Below are 19,407 nucleotides of genomic sequence, written 5' to 3'. Positions count from 1 at the left end.
CTCCTACAGGACACAGATTCTACAGCTACACACCTGCCTCTAAAAACAAAGAACCAAGAGCACAAAACCTAAAGAGATAAGCAACAGTGATTGCCAAACTCAAATATTATGTGGACTCCTTTAAAAGAAAGAAAAGGTTGGGGTTGGCACATGGTTGGCTCAGCAGATTAAGCATCTGATTCTTGATTTTGGCTCCCATCATGATCTCAAGGTTCGTGAGATCCATTGGGCTCTGTGCTGACAGCATGGAGCCTGCTTGGAATTCTCTCTCTGCCTCTCCCCTGCTCCCTCACACTCTGTCTCCCTCTCTCTCGCTCTCAAAATAAACAAGTAAACATTAAAAAAAATCATGGTTCTCACATTTATTACAATATTGCTTAAGTATATATAAACATACAACTGAAGTTTCATAATTATAAAACCAAAGTATGTTTACATATAAACACCAAAAACCTAAAGAAAAAATTTTTTATCATAATTTCACGTAAGTCTTTTACTAAATCAAATCACAGCTAAAGACAAATAAATATGGGCTTACTGCAATCAGGTTGACTGTATTGGATAAACTTCTTTTACATTTATCATAATACTTTGATGACTCAATAATCTAACCATTTCTCTAAGTACTGCAAAATGTCTGTTCATTATTATAGCATTACTTGAGTAGAAATCAAATATAATTTGGCTGCCTTTTGGCAGAAATACATGATTTGTATGTCTTGCTCTATTCTCATTAACATGTTAAAATTCAAGTTTTATTTTTTGGTTCCAATGGCCTTTTAAACACAAAGTAAATGTGGATACTGAACTCGTGTGGCAGTCCTTGGTTATAAGGTGGTCAGAGTTCCAGATGATCCATAGTACAGTTCTATTACTTTTTTCCCCCAGTTACCATCATTATGAAAGCTTTTTTTTTTTTAATTTTTTTAATCTTTATTTATTTTTGAGAGAGAGACAGCATGTGAGCAGGGGAGGAGCAGAGAGAGAGGAAGACACAGAATAGGAAGAAGGCTCCAGGCTCCAAGTTGTCATCACAGAGCCTGACACGGGGCTTGAACTCATGAACCGTGAGACCATGACCTGAGCCGAAGTCAGACGCTTAACTGACTGGGCCACCCAGGGGCCCCATGAAAACTTTTTTTAAAAGTAAATTCTTATCACTCTTAGATCTTTCAGAACGTTTCTATAGACCTACATTGGTCCGCTTTAGAAACACTGGTATGAGATTAGCAATTTACATCCACCAGAATGGCTATAATCAAAAAGAGAAAGTAACAACTCCTGAGAGGATATAAAGAAATTGGCACCTTTATACATTGCTGGTAGGAATGTATAATGATGTAAGTTTTGGAAGATAGTATGTCAGTCCTTTAAAATGTTAAAAATAGAATTACCCTATAACCTAGCAATTCCACTACTAGGTATCTGCCAGAGAGAAATGAAAACATATATCTACACAAAAACTTAAATATGGATGCTTAAAGAAACATTTTCATAATTAGCCAAAAGGTACAAACAACACAAATATCCATCTACTAATGGTTAGACAAAATATGGGCTATCTATACAATAAAATATTACTTAGCAATAAAACTGAATGGTATACTGATATGTTCAAGATAGATGAATCTCAAAAAACATGCTGAGTGAAAGAAGCCCGTAATAAAAGACCACATATTGTATGATCCCATTGAAAAGAAATAGGTAAATTTATAGAAACAGAAAATAGATTCAGTGAGTGCCTAGGGAAAGGAATTGGAAGAAAGGGTTAAGGGAGGTAAGGTTTTTGGGGAGGTAATGAAAATGTTCTAAAATTGGATATGGTAATGGTTACATAACTCTGTTAAGTATATTAAAACCCATTGACTTTTACACATTAAACAAGTGAACTTGAAAGTGCAAATACTGTATTAATAAAGTTGTTCTTAGAAAATAAACATTATAAAAAGTTTTTTTTCCCCATATAGTTAGCCCAACTAATTAGAACCTTTCTTTTTTTTTTTTTTTTAAATCCCCATCCCCTATATCTCCCATCCACCCACCCACCTTCCCTCTGGTAACAATCTGTTCTGTATAGTTAAAAGCCTGTTCCTTGGTTTGTCTCTCCTCACATGGTGAGATCACATGGTATTTGTGAGATCACAAATGGTATTTGTCTTTCTCTGACTGCCTTATTTCATTCAGCATAATACTCTCTTGTTCTATCAGTGTTGTTGCAAATGGCAAGATTTCATTCCTTTTTATGGCTAATATTCCATTGTATATATATATACCACAACTTCTTTATCACTCATCCATCAATGGACACTTGGGCTGTTTCCATGGTTTGGCTACATCCCATGAAGTAGTGTTTTTGTGTTTGGGGGGTAAATACCCACTAGTGTGATTACTGGATCATAGGGTAGTTCTACTTTTGATTTTTTGAGGAAACTCCATACTGTTTTCCACAATGACTGCACCAATTTTTATTCCCACAAACAGTGCAAAAGGGTTCCTTTTTCTCCACATCCTTGCCAATGCTTGTTTCTTGTATTTTTGATTTTAGCCATTCTGACAGGTATGAGATGATATCTCATTGTAATTTGATTTGCATTTCCCTGATGATGAGTGATACAGAGTATCTTCTCATGTGTCTGTTGGCCATCTGTATGTCTTTTTTTGAGGAAATGTCTGTTCATGTTTTGTGTCCATTTTTAAGTAGATTGTTTTTTGAGTGTTGAGTTGTATCAGTTCTTTGTATATTTTGGATCCTAACCCTTTATCACATGTCATTTGCAAAGATCTTCTCCCATTCCATAGGTTGCCTTTTAGTTTTAGTTTCCTTCACTGTGCAGAAACTTCTAATTGTGATGTAGTCCCAATAGTTTTTGCTTTTATTTCCCTTGCCTCAAGAGACATATCTAGAAAAAATGTTGCTATAGCTGATGTCAGAGAGATTACTGCCTATACTCCCTTCAAAAATTTTTATGGTTTCAGGTCTTTAATCCATTTTGAGTTTGTTATTGTGTATGGTGAAAGAAAATGGTCCAGTTTCATTCTTTTGCATGTGGCTGTACAGTTTTCCCAACACTATTTGTTGAAAAGACTTTTCCTATTATATATTCATTCCTTCTTTATTAAAGATTTCTTGACCATATAACTGTGGATTTATTTCTGGGTTTTCTGTTCTATTCCATTGATCAATGTGTCTATTTTTATGCCAGCACCAAACTGTTTTAATTACTACCACTTTGTAATATAACTTGAAGTCTGGAATTGTGATACTTCCAGTTTTGTTTGTCAAGGTTGTTTTGGCTATTTGAGGTCCTTTCTGGTTCCATACAAATTTTAAGATTGTTTTTCTAGTTCTGTGAAAATCGCTCTTGGCATTTTTATAGGGATTGCATTAAATCTGTAGATTGTTTTGGGTAGTATAGGGCCTTTTTAACAATATTTGTTCTTCTAACCCATGAGCATGGAATGTCTTTCCATTTCTTTGAGTCATACTGAATTTCTTTCATCAATGTTTTCTAGTTTTCAGAGTATAGGTCTTTCACTTCTTTGGTTATGTTTATTCCTAGATATTTTATTGTTTTTGGTGTAATTGTAAATGGAATGGTCTTCTTAATTTCACTTTCTGCTGCTTCATTATTAGCATATACGAATGCAACATATTTCTATACATTGATTTTGTATCCCGCAAATTTAATGAATTCATTTATCAGTTCTAGTAGATTTTGGTGGAGTCTTTCAGGTTTTCTATATATAGTTATCATGTCACCTGCAAATACTGAAAGTTTTGCTTCTTCCTTACCATTTTGGATGCCCTTTATTTTTTTATGTTGTCTAATTGCTGTGGCTAGAACTTTCGGTATTACGTTGAATAAAAGTGGTGAGAGTGAACATCCTTGTCTTGCTCCTGACCTTAGGGGGAAAGCTCTGTTTTTCATCATTGAGCACTGTGTTGGCTATGGGTTTTTAATATAAAATCTCTATTATTTTGAGATATGTTCCCTCTAGAACTACTTTGCAGAGGTTTTTTTTTTTATCATGAATTGATGTTGTACTCTGTCAAATTATTTTTCTGCATCTGTTGAAATGATATGGTTTTCATCCTTTCTCTTATTGATGTGACGTTATCATGTTGATTGTTCTGCAAGTATTGAACCACCCTTGCATCCTAAGAATAAATCCCACTTGATCATGGTGTATTATTTTTTTAAATATATTCTTGAATTCAGTTTGCTAATATTTTGTTGAGGATTTTTGCATCTATATTTATGAAAGATGTTGGCCTGTAGTTCTGTCTTTTCTTGTGGTGTCTTTATCTGGTTTTGGTAGCAGGGTGGTACTGGCCTCATAGAATGAATTTGGAAGTTTTCCTTCCTGTTATATTTTTTGAAATAGTTTGAGAAGGGCTATTACTCTTCTTTAAATGTTTGGTAGAATTTGGAGCACCTGGGTGGCTCAGCCAGTTAAGAGTCCAACTCTTGGTTTTGGCTCAGGTCAAGATCTCACAGCTCGTGGGTTCAAGCCCTGCATCCAGCCCCACGTCCAGCTTGCATTGAGTCCCATGTCGGGCTCCAGGATCCATGCTGCCACTGCTAGTGCAGAGCCTGCTTGGGGTTCTCTAACTCCTCTCCCTCTTTGCCCCTCCCCTGCTCACACACTCTCTTTCTCTCTCTCAAAATAAATAAACTTAAAAAAAAAAAGACTTTTCAATGTTTGGTAGAATTTGCCTGTGAGGCCGTCTGGTACTATATTTTGTTTGTTGGGAGTTTTTTGATTACTGATTCAATTTCACTGCTGGTAATTAGTCTGTTCAAATTTTCTATTTCTTCCCGTTTTAGTCTTGGTAGGCTACATATTTGTTTCTAGGAATTTATCCATTTCTTCTAAGTTGTCCAATTTGTTGGCATATGGGTTTTTATAATATTGTTACAACTGTTTGTATTTCTGTGGTGTCAGTTGTTATTTCTCCTCTTTCATTAGTAATTTTGTTTATCTTCTTTATTTTTTTACTGAGTCTTGCTAGAGGCTTATCAATTTTGTTGATCATTTCAAAGAACCAGCTTCTGGTTTCACTGAGTTGTGATTAGAACTTTCTCTAATGAGATCAAAACTTTATGTGAATATGTGGGCCAGTTGGCCTTGATTTCTTCTAAGGGACACTGAATATAACACTAAAGCTTACTTTGAAAAATGTGTGTTTTTTTTCAATGACACCATTGAAATTTACAATAGGAATATTCTATATTAAAAAGTGTGTCAATATCACCATCTTTATGGACAAAGACAACACAAAAAATGATGCATGCTGTTATTTGTTGGAAGAGTTTGAGAACTCTCTGAATCATAAAAAAGAGGTGTAACTGAGAAAGTAAATTTAAAGAGATCAATTGGACTCAATAACCATAGGTAGGTTTATTTAAAAATTTTTGTACTTATTGACAGAGAAATGAGTGCACTGCAAATTGCTTATTAATTGTTAAAATTCTAAAGCTTCAGGTGTGCCTGGGTGGCTTAGTTGGTTAAGTTGCCAACTCTTGATTTTGGCTCAGGTCATGATCTCATGGTTCATGAGATCAAGCCCCACATTGGGATCTGTGCTGACAGCAAAGAGCCTGCTTAGGATTCTCTCTCTCTCTCTCTCTCTCTCTCTGCCCCTCCCCGATGCATGCATGCATGCTCACATGTGCTCTCTCTCCCTCTCTCTCAAAATAAATAAACATTTTAAAAAATTATAATAATTCTAAAAGCTTCATTGTTCTAAAGTTTTACAAGCCTTGCATATTTACATAATGTAGTAAAGTCTTTTGCTTGAGTTACTATTTGAGTAAAACAGAAATGCATAAAATAATAGTAATAATGAACATTAGTATCACTGGTGGCCCATATCTCCTCCTTTAAAATTAAAACACACTTTAGTTTCCTAATAGTTTGTCCAAAAAAATATTCTAAGTGCTTTGTTTGAGCTCTGGTGTATTGGGCTGTTGGGAAAAGTTAAGGTGAAACCAAGCAGGCAGTGCTCTCTCTGGAATCCTATTCTCACATCAACCAGGGCAATCCCCATTCTATTTTCTATATTATAGTTCTTCCTAACTTTCCCTCAGAAATAAACAGTTGGCAAAGCTTCATGAAAAAAAGTTTCGAAAATCTTTTATCTTAAAATCTGTCTCTTCTCTAAAGTTCTAGGACTATGATCATGCATTTGCATAAAAGGAGGAGCCAAATTAATCTCTGCAGCCCAGGACGTGAATAGGATAGGCATTATTACTTCCCATCTACAAATTGAAAACAGATTTTAAAACTTGGTCAAAGTCACATGGGTTGAAAATGTAAAACAAGATCAGAATCTAGAACTGTACATTAATATACCATGCTACCTCTAAATTTAATCTTATCCCACTGCATTATTATATGCTTTTTGATAAAGCAACAGAAAGAAATTAAAAAAATAGTAACAGCATATGTTTTCAAAATTCTTGAAAATTTCTCAAATTTAGGTTATTAGTATTACGTTATTAAGATATTTACCCAGAAATGAATACATGACCTTACTACAGAAGTGAAATACTTAAAAATAAATTGCTATTGGTCACAAACCATTCTGTAGCCAATGCAGTTCTATAGATAATAGTCTCCATTTAAAAATGATGTAGTTCAAGGTTGTTGCTGCTGTTCATTCCTTTTTTAAAAAAATCAGAAATATAGACCTAATAGTTTCTGTTTAATTCTTGAGTGCTCTGTTATTATTCAATGATGCACCAGCTGACAACTGAGAATTAAATCATGAAGGTCAGGGGTGCCTGGATGGCTCAGTCATTAAGCATCTGACTTCGACTCAGGTCATGATCTCACAGTTTGCAAGTAAGAGTCTCACATCGGTTCACAGAGCTCCAGCCCTGTCTTGGGTGAATATGAGCCCCACTTTGGGTAAAACATGAGCTCCAGATGAGCCCCAATTTCCTCTCTCTCTCTCTCTCCCCCCCCCCCTTTTGGATTCTCTCTCTCTGCCCCTCACTCACTTGCACGTTCTCTGTGTCAAAAAAAAAAATCATGGTCACAGTATTACTTGAAAGATATCACACTATGGTACCAATAATCATCAGGCTTCAAACAAAACTATGAAGTTTGTCACATATTTCTTAAAGGACGTGGTAAAATATGGCCAGGTCTGTATTGGAACTTTGAGAGGCCTGACAATGGGGTACTACCACAAAACACAAGTAACTAATTTGTGTAAAGACATGTTTTTAATTGTGGTAGAATACGCAACATAAAAGCTACCATTTAAACCAATTTTAACTGTTCAATTCAGTAGTGCATTTACACCATTGTATAACCAATCTCCAGAACTCTCTTCATCTTGTACAGCTAATAACTCTATACCATTAAGCAACAATGTTCTCATTCATCCTCCCTCAAACCCCTGGCAACCATCATTCCTTTACTAGTTCTTACATTTTTTTTGGTATAGTCTTTAAGGTTTTTTCTACATATAACATCATGTTATCTATGAATAAATTTTATTTCTTCCTTTTTAATTTTATTTCTTTTTCTTGCCTAATTGCTCCTTCCAGGACTCCCAATAATATGTTGAATAGAAGTGTCAAAAACAGACATACTTGTTTTGTTCTAGTTCTTAGAGGAAAAGCTTTCAGTCATTCACCATTGAGTATGGTGTTAGCTGTTGGCTTTTTACATACGGCCTTTATTATGTTGTTACTATTAAAGGTAGTTTCTTTCTATACATAGTTTGAGTGTCCATCATATAAAGGTGCTGAATCGTGTCAATTGCTGTTTCTGCATCAATTGAGATAATCATGCCCCCCCTCCATTTTCATAATGTATTATAGTACATTGATTAATTTTCGTATGTTGAAACATCCTTGCATGCTGGGAATAAATCCCACTTGTTCATGGTGCATAATCTTTTTAATATACTTCTGAATTCTGTTTGCTAGTATTTTGTTAAGGATTGTGGCATCAACATTCATTAGGGATATTGGTCTGTAGTTTTCTTGTAGTTTCTTTGTCTGGCTTTGGTATCAGGGTAACACTACCCTCATGGAATGAGTTTGGAAGTGTTCCTTCCTCTTCAATTTGTCAAAAGAATTAGAGGAGGATTGGTAATAATTTTTCTTTCAATGTTCGGTAGACAAATAGACTTTATTTGCTCCTAGGCTTTTATTTGTTGGAAGGTTTTTGATTACTGATTCAATCTCCTTTCTAGTTATAGATCTTTTCAGATTTTCTATTTCATCATGATTTAGTCTTAATAGATTCTATGTTCTAGGAGTTTATCCTTTTCATCTAGATTAACCAGATGTTGGCATATAATTGTTCATAGTATTCTCTTACAGTCCTTTTTATATCTACACAATCAGGTGTAATGTCCTCTCTTTCACTTCTGATTTTAGTTGAGTCTTTTTTTTTCTTACTCAGTATAGCTAAAGCTTGGTTAATTTTGTTGATCTTTTCAAAAAACCAACTCTTAGTTTCAGTGATTTTCTCTATTGCTTATCTACTCTCTATTCCATTTCTCTCTCTCTCACCTAATCTTTATTATTTCTTTCCTTCTTCTAGTATTGGTTTTTCTAGTTCTTTAAGGTCTAAAGTTAGGTTGTGAATTTTAGATCTTTATTTTTTAATGTAAACATCAACAGCTATAAATTTCCCTTTTTGCAAAACTTTCACTGTATCTCATAAGTTTTGGTATGTTGCATTTCTGTTTTCACTTATCTCAAGATATTTTCTATGTTGCATTTCTGTTTTCACTTATCTCAAGATATTTTCTAATTTCCTTATGATTTCCTCTTTGGCCTTTTGGTATGTTTAAGAGTGTGTTGTTTAATTTCCACATATTTGTGGATTTTCCTGGTTTCCTTCTGCTATTGATTTCTCATTTCATTACATTATAATTTGGAAAAAATACCATGTATGATTTCAGTTTTTAAAAAAATTATTAAGATATGTTTTTTGGCCTAACATATGGTCTATCCTACAAAATATTCCATGTATACTTAAGAAAAAATAATTATTTTGGGGAGCCTGGGTGGCTCACTTGGTTAAGTGTCTGACCCTTGGTTTTAGCTCAGGTCATACTCTCACGGTTTCATGAGTTTGAGCCCCATATTGAGCTCTGCACTGGCAGTGTGAAGCCTGCTTAGGATTTTCTCTCTTCCTGTCTCTGCCCTTGTCCCAACTTGTACTATCTCTGTCTCTTTTACAATAAATAAATAAGTGTAAAAAAAAGAAAAATAATGTATTTGTATCAATATTCATCAGGAATATTGGTCTGTACTTTTCTTGTAGTGTCTTTGCCTAGCTTTGGTGTCTGAGTAATACTGTCCTCATAAAATGACTCTGAAAGTATTCTCTCCTCTTTGATTTTTTGGAACAGTTTGAGGAAGACTGATATTAATATTTATTTCAATTGATTGGTATTAATTTTTCTTACTTTTGTTAGATAGAGTGTTCTGTATATGTCTATTAGGTCCAGTTGGTGTATAGTATTGTTCAAGTCCTCTATTTCCTTATTGATTTAAATGGTTATACGATTTTAGTGTAGCCAGCACTTGTTTATATGGTATAAGGTAAAACATGTAATGCTGATACTATCCCCTCTGCCCCCGGTTATAAACATATAAAAAATTGTAGGCCCAGGGTTCTAAGCTTCCTGTGTATTCCTTACTCCACACAGATTGCTGAAATCACTAAATAGTATTTGTGCCTTCATAAGGTAGAAGGGAGGCCCTAGAGAAATCCATCTATTGTCATGTACCCGTCATCTCATGTATGTTCTCTGAACTGCTTCTGCACTGATTCAATAACAAATTACAGCACATGTGACTTTGGCCAAGTATGAGATGCCATTCTCGCTCATCTCTGAAACCAAGACCAAGCAGCCTGATCTACCTCGAAGCGTTTCAGCAACATTACCTAAAAGCCCTATTGAATCTCCACTGTGAGCCCACAGTCACAAATTATAAAGTGCAGCTCGTTTACTGGTATTGAAGTAATGCTCACTCCCACATCGAAGGTAGCTGCTGCTAGAGCACGAAAACAAAAAACAATCACAGGATACCCAATGATTGTTTTAAAGCGTGAGAGACATTGTTGGCTGATCACCATGCCCAAGGGACATGACTGGACTACATTTTCCTTGGCGTTAGGTGAGACCCCAGAAAAGCCAATGACATAGTTGTAGTCTGAGTCTGAAGGCCTGAGAGCCAAAAGTCAATGGTAAAAGTTCAAGCCTGAAAGCCAGCAGGCTCGGGACGCAAACACAACTAATGTTTCAGTTTGAGTCCAAAGACAGAAAAAGACTGAAGTCCCAGCTCAAACAGTCAGGCAGGAGGAATTCCCTCTTCCTCACCAGAGGGTCAGCCTTTCTGTTCAATTCAGGCCTTCATCTGACTGGATGAAGTACCCACACTGGGAAGAGCAATCTGCTTTCCTCAGCCTGTCACTCAAATTTTAACCTCATCCAAAAACACCCTCACATACACACCCAGAATAACGTTTAAACGTACCTGGTCACCTTGTGGTTCAGTCAAGTTGGCACACTCCTCCAGAATGCCCACAACCAGAAATTGTGTTAGGTCTCTGAGATAGTTTTATTTTCTATTGGAGCACTACCTTGACTAATACATACTTTTAACTAACACCAGGCATTTTTTTTTTCTAAATCAGAAAAACCTAGAAATAATGAAAATACCTCAAGCAATACAGCACAACAGTAGAAAAAGAACCATAAGAGCAGAAATAATAGTTGAAAATACAACTTTCTGGGAGTTCGGACACTGCAGTACTACAAAACATTTCAAGAAGTCTGGATCTGATCCTAGAAGGTGAGAAACTACCGAGGTCTGAGATTAATGAAATGAACAAAGATGAAATCCTGGATATAAAAATATTACTTTGGTTATACTAGGCTCATTTTCAAAATAATGTTTATATAAATATTATAAAAATATACTTACCTATGTATTTAGGATTTATACTACTTCTACATAGTTCCAAAGAATAGCTTGAGGTATCATGCAAAACAAAAAAACAGACAAAAGTTGCTGAGGACTGGTACTCCTTCTCATTTCTGTATTCCCAGTACCCAAGAGTGCTGGCATGTGATAGGAACAGATACATGTGTATAGAATCAATGAATGAATGCATATGTAAGAGGGGGAAAAAAAGCCAGGTGGCAGAGGGACTAGACGTTAGTAAGCAACAAACTAGGATGAGTTTCTTGTTGAGGCAGTACGCAGCAATAAATTTAGCAAAAAGATTTTTACACAATTAGAGGAAAGCAAAAATAAAATGAGGGAGTTTTCATTGTCTACAAAAGTCTACGAGATCCTTAAAGAGAAAAATCCTCTTTTAGAATTAACTGCTAGAAAAATGTATGGACTGAATCCCTACATAATAAATGTCTTTATTGTCTTCAGAGAAAAATAGTTATGTCAATACTTCTAACATTGGCCTCCTAAAGTTTGTTAGAACATTGGTAAAACTTAACACAGCAAACGTATTTCTATAGAGAAAAGAGATAATGGTCCAGAAAGTTTGCAATTTTATGATCTAATTTAATATGGGGAAATTAATCATATTTTTAAGTTCTATTCTATATCTATTAAGAAACATCTCTTCTTATGAGTTATTTCAGAATCTTGCTACAGACAGCATTTTAACCACCCAATTCATAATTTACTAGGAAAGATAGTGAACAAAAAGATCAAATTAAGAGGTTTTGTGTTACCGTATCACAAAAATAAAACTGGACAAATTCTCACCAAAATTAGAGGGCATTCTTAGAGTTTTCTATGTAACACATAGAAAATTCACTTTGAAAGATCACAAATGAGGTAGAGAGGCAGGTAATAGCGGCATCTTAGAAGGCAGCCTTCTTCCAAAGAAGCTGCAAGACCCCATTTGAAATGCAGTTATTTTCTCACAGAAGAAACGAGCATGCTTCAGAATAAGCTGCATCAGGGATTTATTAATCGTGATGGCTGATGTGTCCAGAAATTCAGGGAAGGTTAGCCAATAGATAATAAAATTCATCATTCACAAATTCATTTAACAACTATTTATGATTGCCAATTATGTGCCAGGAACTATGTTAGACGCTGAATTTACAGTAATTAGCAAAACATACATAGAAAGGCCTTGATCTGAAAGAGCTTCTAGTCTAGGATGGAAAGCAGACATCAAACGAATAACCCAGGTATTACAGGTAAACTATAATACAGAAAAGTAAATAAGTTCTGGGGTGCCTGGCTGACTCAGACGGTGGAGCATGAGACTCTTGATCTCAGGGTTGTGAGTTCGAGCCCCACTCTGGGTATAGAGATTACTTAAAAATAAAATCTTTAAAAAAAAGAAAAGTAAATAAGTTCTAAGCGTTGGTAACTGGGAAACTGAATTTGCATAGTAGGGGAAAGGTCAGAGAAAGCCTCCTTGAGAAAGTTACATTTAAGGTGTGATGTAAAGGATAGAGAGGGGTGATTTCCCTAGGCCAAGGACAAAGGAAGCAGCAGCACGTGATGAAGGAACTGAAAGGGGAAGAGTGGAGCAAGAAGAGTAAGAAGTGCTGTCTCGAGTACATACTATTTTACAAACGTCATTCTAGTCTTTGCAGCACTCTGTGGTGAAGGCATTAGCATCCCATTATACATAAGCAAAGCAAGGCTCAGGGAGATAGGTAACTTACCTAAGAATACAGACTGCCACTAAATAGAAGGGGCAAGACTCAAAGTTAGGTCTAGTTTCAGGCCATACATTCCTTTTACTCAGGCTCTAAGATTAGAACAAATGACATTAAAGTTCTAGGCCTGGGGTGCCTGGGTGGCTCAATCAGTTAAGCATCCGACTTCAGCTCAGGTCATGATCTCACTGCTCATGGGTCAAGCCCCGCATTGGGCTTTACACTGACAGTTCAGAGCCTGGAGCCTGCTTCAGATTCTATGTCACCTTCTCTCTCTGCCCCTCCCCTGCTTGTGCTCCCTCTCTCTCTCAAAAATAATAATTAAATAACTATTAAAAAAATAAAGTTCTAGGCCTATTAAATATAAAGTTAAATATTTTCTCTTCCATCCTTTAGACATATATTTTGGTTTCTGTGGGTTTTTTACTTGAAAATCCCTTTTTTATGTGTATCCAAACTATGACTTATGCATATATAGTTTAAATGGCTTTTAAAATCTTTCCAGCAAAGATTTTAAAGCAGCTTAAGCCTATATAAAAATATAAAAACTAACAACTTCATGGTAATACCTTACATTACTATGACCCTTTAAAATTTTACAGTGCTCATATAAATTTTAAGACATTTAAGAAGATAATTGGCTTACTATCGGAACTATAATTATCACATGCCAGATAACATAAATGTATCTAGGTATCTCCTCTCCTTAACAAAGCTAGAAGGTATGTTTTCATTAACTGTTAATAATACTTCTACTTTCCTACGGTAGACAGAATAATGACCCCCCCAAAGATATTTACACCCTAATCCTTGGGTCTTGTGAATGTTACTTCATATAGCAAAAGGGGCTTTAAAGATGGAATTAAGGTTGCTAATTAGCTGACCCTAAAATAGAGGGACTATGCTGGATTATCCAGGTGGGCCCAATTTAATTACATGGGCCCTTAAAAGTAGAAGAGAAAGTCCTTGAGAGATGGGTAGAAGAGATTTGAAGAGTAAGAGGAACTTCACCCACCAGAGAGACCTTGTAGACAGAGGAAGGGGGCCGTAAGCCAAGCAATGTGAATAGTCTCTAGAAGCTGAAAACAGCCCTCAGCTGACTGTCAACAAACAGGAACCTTAGTCCTACAGCCACAAGAAACAGAGTTCTGCCACCAACCTGAATGAACAAGGAAGCAGAACTTTCCCAGAGCTTCTAGCAAACAGTGATGCCTGGCCTACGCCTTGATGTTAGCTCCGTGAGACTGTGTCAGACTTCTGGCCTATAGAACTGTGAGAAAATAAATCTGTATTGCTTTAAGATCCTACATTTGTGGGATAAGTTCTGGCAGCAATGAAAACTAATACTTTTATCATTCCTGAGCTTCTTGATTCAACTTCTTTGAAACTGATGCTACTAACAAAGTCATTTTTAATTCTATTGCCTACTGTTCTCCTGACTGCTTTCTTCTTGGAGTCATCTCCTCCCTTGGTTTTTATGTCCCTGTTCCTGATTCTTGATTCTCTTCATCTTCTCTGCCCCCTTCATGGGCACTTTCTCCAATCTTCTGTAAATGTTGCTATTCCTTAGGGTTCCATCCCCAGGCTCTCTTCTTACATTATATATACTCTTGATTTCTACCTATAAAAGCTAGGTAAGGACTCCCAAATCTTACCCACAGCTCAAAAAGCACTCATTTTTTTTTTTTTACAAATGTAATTTATTGTCAAGTTGGCTTACATACAACACCCAGTGCTCATCCCAACAAGTGTCCTCCTCAATGCCCATCACCCACTTTCCCCTCTCCCCCACCTCCCCATCCACCCTCAGTTTGTTCTCTGTATTTGAGAGTCTCTTGTGGTTTACCTCCCCCGCTCTTTGTTTGTAACTATTTTTTTTTTTCCCAAGCACTCCTTGATTTCAAATCACTATCCATCTTCAAGGGTGTCCCAAAGCTTCTGCTAATTTGAACGTGGGCTTTCCACCCAAATCTGCTTCTCTTATCTCCTGAACGCTCTGCTTCCATTAACCATACCTCCAGTCAGCTAAATCAGTCAAGTTACTTTGTCATTATCATAAGACTATTGTTTCTTACTGATCCCCTATGCCATTGGCAACTGAACGCATTTGGGCATTTCTTAAATGCCTCAGTCTATCCCCACGACACAGCCTGATTTAGGAACCTATCATTTCTGAAGAGGATCAACAAACTCCCACTTTGCCTCTTCACTTCCAGTCTTGCCAATCTCCAAATCTATCCTCTCTACCTTCTCTCTAGCATGAGTTTTCGAAAACAAGTCTTACTGTTTATAAAAATGTACAGTAGTTCTTCGTAGTGCTCAGCATAAATTCCGTCCTTTTCAAACTCCTTTCTTTCTCTCCAACACTCAACTCTGTAACACATTAATACTTTTCTGTATGCTGTATCTTATAACTGAGAGGCCCTTCTGCTGTTCAGCTTCACTGAGGACTCCCCCAACACTGGTATGCCTCAAAAGTGGTGTTTCAAAGTCACTATTTTTAAAGTCTTAGTTGTCCTGCAGCTTCAGGAGGAACCCAACTACAAGATGATACAACAGAAAGTTATACACTGAATTTGGCACTATCACACCAAGCTTCTAGTTCTATTATTAAAAAGGCAAGAGGTTAAAACTGCTCTGGGCTTGTTTTGTTTTTCATTTTGCCAAGTGAAAGAGTTAAACTACATGATTTAAAGGTCTATTAAAATGGACAATTTTAGCTTTCTAATTAAGAGCACTAAAACTCGGTCCTGAAAAGCAGTAAGGCTAACTTATAACACTGTTCAATTTCTAGAGATCCATCAACATACTTGCATCATTCATACACAACTAACTTTATCAACTAGATAATATAATTATCTTTGTTTAATTAAAAAATGTTTATTTATGGGGCACCTGGGTGGCTCAGTTGGTTAAGTGTCTGACTTCAGCTCAAGTCATGATCTCACAGTCTGTGAGTTCGAGCTCTGCGACAGGCTCTGTGCTGACAGCTCAGAGCCTGGAGCCTGTTTCGGATTCTGTGTCTCTCTCTCTGTCTGCCCCTCCCCTGCTCAGGCTCTGTCTCTCTCTGTCTCAAAAGTAAGTAAAAACATTAAAAAAATTTTTTTGTAATGTTTATTTATTTTTGAGGGGTGGGGAGGGGCAGAGAGAGAGGGAGACAGAAAATCCCAAGCAGGCTCCACGCTGTCATTACAGGCCAGAGATGGGGCCGACTCACCAACCATGATATCATGAACTGAGCCAGGATCAAGAGTCCCAAGCTTAACCAACTGAGCCACCCAGGTAACCCTAATATCGATTATCTTGTTCCAAGGCATCAGGGATAGGTCTACATGGTACTGGAAGACCAAACCAATTAAATATGAAGGCAAAACTGTAAAGTGAAGAGAGGCTAACTTAAGGTGACCAAAAGGAAGGATACCTCGAGTGATTAAATGACATAGAGTGGTGTAAAAACTTTAAGAAATTTTTTCTTAAAAAAATTTCTTTAAATTTTTTTTTTTAATGTTTACTTAGTATTGAAAGACAGAGACAGTGTGAGCAGGGGAGGGGCAGAGAGAGAGGGAGACACAGAATCAGAAGCGGGCTCCAGGCTCCGAGCTGTCAGCACAGAGCCCGATGCGGGCCTCGAACCCACGAACCGTGAGATCATGACCTGAGCCGTAGTCGGACACTTAACCGACTGAGCCACCCAGGCGCCCCTCTTAAAAAGTTTTTAAGTAAATCTTACGACTACATCAGGGTTTTGATGGCTTTTATGCAGCAAAATTTTCAAAAAAAATTAACTCTTCTAATTTGAGACTTCTTCCCATGGCCATTCAATTTACTTTCTCGCTCCTTGCACCACCCCCTCCCCTTCTGAGCTTTACTGGCACTTGATTTTAAATCCCAAGCAAATGCCTTCTTGTTACTTGGGCGATGCTAAAATAATATCAGCTAAAATGTCTTGATTGATCGTAAGCAGGCTTTAGGTGATAATGAGTCTATAGTAATTAGGGCTTCACTGGATTCAACCCAACTCTTTTGCTCAGTCCCTGGAGGCACACACCGGGCTCCAAGCAGCGCATCTAGGGAGTGGCCAGGAATTACAGGCCACCACTACCAAGAGGGTTGAATCTGTTTGTTTTACAAAGCTGGGAATTGCGTAAACTGAGCCTTTTTTGTTATTGCTCACGATTTTAAAACTAGTGGGTGGGGTGAGCCGCGCCCTGACACGCCCCGACCTTCCATACACCCCTCGGGAGCGCGCACCGGGGCTCGAGCTTGGAATGGGGCTGAAATGGTAACCGCTGGAATAACGGACTCGGTTCGCTGGGGCCGCGCAAGCCTTGGAGGCAGAGAACACCAGCCTCCTCGGCGCCCCAGCCCCCGCCTCAGCGCAGCAGGTGGACACAGCGGTTCGGGAGGACCCAACGGACCCGATGTGGCATCAACTCCCTCCGCCCTTGGTGGCTTTTCTCCTCCCGAGGACAGGACAGCCCACCCAAGAACCTCGCTCGGGGCACCTCCATCCCAGAACTCAAGAACCACTCCCTCACCTGGCCCCAACCTGTTCAGCCTGGCAGGTCGCCAAAGAAAGGGGTGCGGCCCAGGAATCCCCGCCCTGGGCGTAAATGCAATGACTCCCGATTCCTCACTCTAGCCGGAGCGCAAAGGGCAGTAGGAAAGTGGCGTACTGCCCACGCACCTGTCTTGCGGGCCCGTTTTCAGCAGTGGCAGCTCAGATGTCCGAGTCGCTGCCACTTGGTCCCCGAGTCTCCCCAGACCAATCCTGCCGGCGGCCGCCCAGAAGCGACTGCTAACTGCGCATGCGCGAGCGGCCGCAGGCAGGGAGGAGGCGGCGGCCCGCGCGCACCTGCGTGGAGGCTCAACTGGCGCGGAGGGGTCGCTGCCAAGCGAGGGGAGGCTGCAGCTGCGGGGCCCGCCGTAAGGCGCGCCCTTGGGCCTCGCGCCCGCTCGGAGGTCCAGGAGTGAAGTGGGCTGGCCGGGCACGAATTCCTCCCTCTTAGCCCGAAGAGTTTCTCCTCCCTGCCCTCTCTGCAATCAGAGGGGTAGTGCCTGCTATTGCACATAAATGGATCCTGAGTTTTATATAACTCACATTTTTGAACAGTGTCCAGTTAGTACCCCAAGCCTTTCCTAGAGTTCTAGATGTTAAGAGAGGTCGTTGTGCTCAGCAGGGAGGCTTCCTATTTCGTGTGGGTGTGTGGTTAAGTATAGACGTATTAAATGTTAACGTAACACATTATTTTCTTTCTAAAATTGCTAATATTTATTGTGTTCTCTGTACTCCAGGGGTTTTACATTATTTTATTTAACCATCACAACCCTAGTGAAGGAACTAAAGATAATTACTTGCCTGAATCTATGATTAACAAATGGTGGAAATAGGGTTTAAATCCAGGCCCATCTCTCTCATAGTGTGTACTTTTAACCAAACACACCAAAATTAAAAATACAACATAAAGGTAGTATTGAATATCAAGTTTCTTTGCCTCATTGATAGTGGATCATACATATTTTGCTAATATTTTATAGCAAATCTTGACTGAATTAGAATGTTTGGGATGTATAGTAGGCATATGTTTAACTGTTTTAAAAAATGCTGAACAAGCTTCCAAAATGGCTGTTTTACATCCCCACCAGAATGTATGAGAGTTCCAGTTACACTGCATTTTCACTATTGCATAGTATGGTCAATCTTAGTCTTTCTAGAGACCAATCAATGATGTCTCAATGTGGTTTTAAATGCTATGTAGTTTTCTTATGCATACCAAATCCTCTCCTTAGGACTTCTATCATTTTGTATTTCCAGTGTATGAGAGTGTTTATTTTCCACATAACCTTACCCAACAGAATGCATTGTCAAGCATTTGAATTTTTGTCAACCTCATGACTGATATCTCAGTGTAGTTTCAATTAAAAAAAAAAATTTTAATGTTTATTTTTGAAAGAGAGAGCACAAGCAGGAGAGGGACAGAGAGAAAGAAAGAGGTAGATACAGAATCTGAAACAGTCTCCAGGCTCTAAACTGTCAGCACAGAGCCTGTCACAGGGCTTGAACTCTGGAATGGCAAGATCACAACCTGAGCCAAAATCCAGCACTTTAACTGAGCCACCCAGGCGCCTGCCCTGGTTTTGATTTTTACTTGTGAGGTCGGATAAATTTTTACGCATAAGGACAATGTTTCCTTTTTATTGCGTCCAGATTTTGAGTCATTGAATACCTTTCCCTACTCCAGGTTCATCTATATTTTAATACTCATATAATTTTATTATTTCTTTTTTATTATAGTTTTTTATACTATTATACTATTATACTTTATTATACTTTTTATTATAAGTTTATTATTTGAAGTTTATTTTTCTGTAACATGTAATTATTTCTTTAAATGGCTATCTAGTTGCCCCAATATCATCAGAATATCTCTTTGCCCAGTGATTTAAGATACTGCTTTTATCATTTACTAAATATCCATATTTACTTGGGTATATTTCTGGACTTTCGATTCTATTTCACTGATTTGTGTAGTGCTAGCACAAAGTATCACACTATTTTAATTATAGAGGCTTTGAAAAATGTTTTAGTATCTGGTTGTTTCAGATGCCTTCTTAGCACTTCCTTTTCAGTGCTTTTCTAGATATTCCTGAATGGGTTTGTTTTTTTCCATATGAATTTGAATATCAATATGCCAACCTCCAGGAAAAAAAGGATTGTT

General features: G+C 37.7%; 1 protein-coding gene across 1 annotated transcript in view; it reads right to left on the bottom strand.

Annotated features, from left to right (window-relative positions):
- The window catches only part of CLGN (calmegin), a 50,957-nt gene extending 33,454 nt beyond the window's left edge, over positions 1-17,503 (bottom strand). The window contains exon 1 of the mRNA XM_047856759.1: positions 17,376-17,503. The gene's annotated coding sequence lies outside the window, so the exon portion shown is untranslated. The remainder of the gene's footprint in view (positions 1-17,375) is intronic.
- Between the last annotated feature and the right edge of the window lie 1,904 nt (positions 17,504-19,407).

The sequence above is a fragment of the Prionailurus viverrinus genome, chromosome B1 (assembly GCF_022837055.1).
Source record: "Prionailurus viverrinus isolate Anna chromosome B1, UM_Priviv_1.0, whole genome shotgun sequence".
Taxonomy (NCBI): Eukaryota; Metazoa; Chordata; class Mammalia; order Carnivora; family Felidae; genus Prionailurus; species Prionailurus viverrinus.
This window is presented reverse-complemented; position numbering and strand designations above follow the sequence as displayed.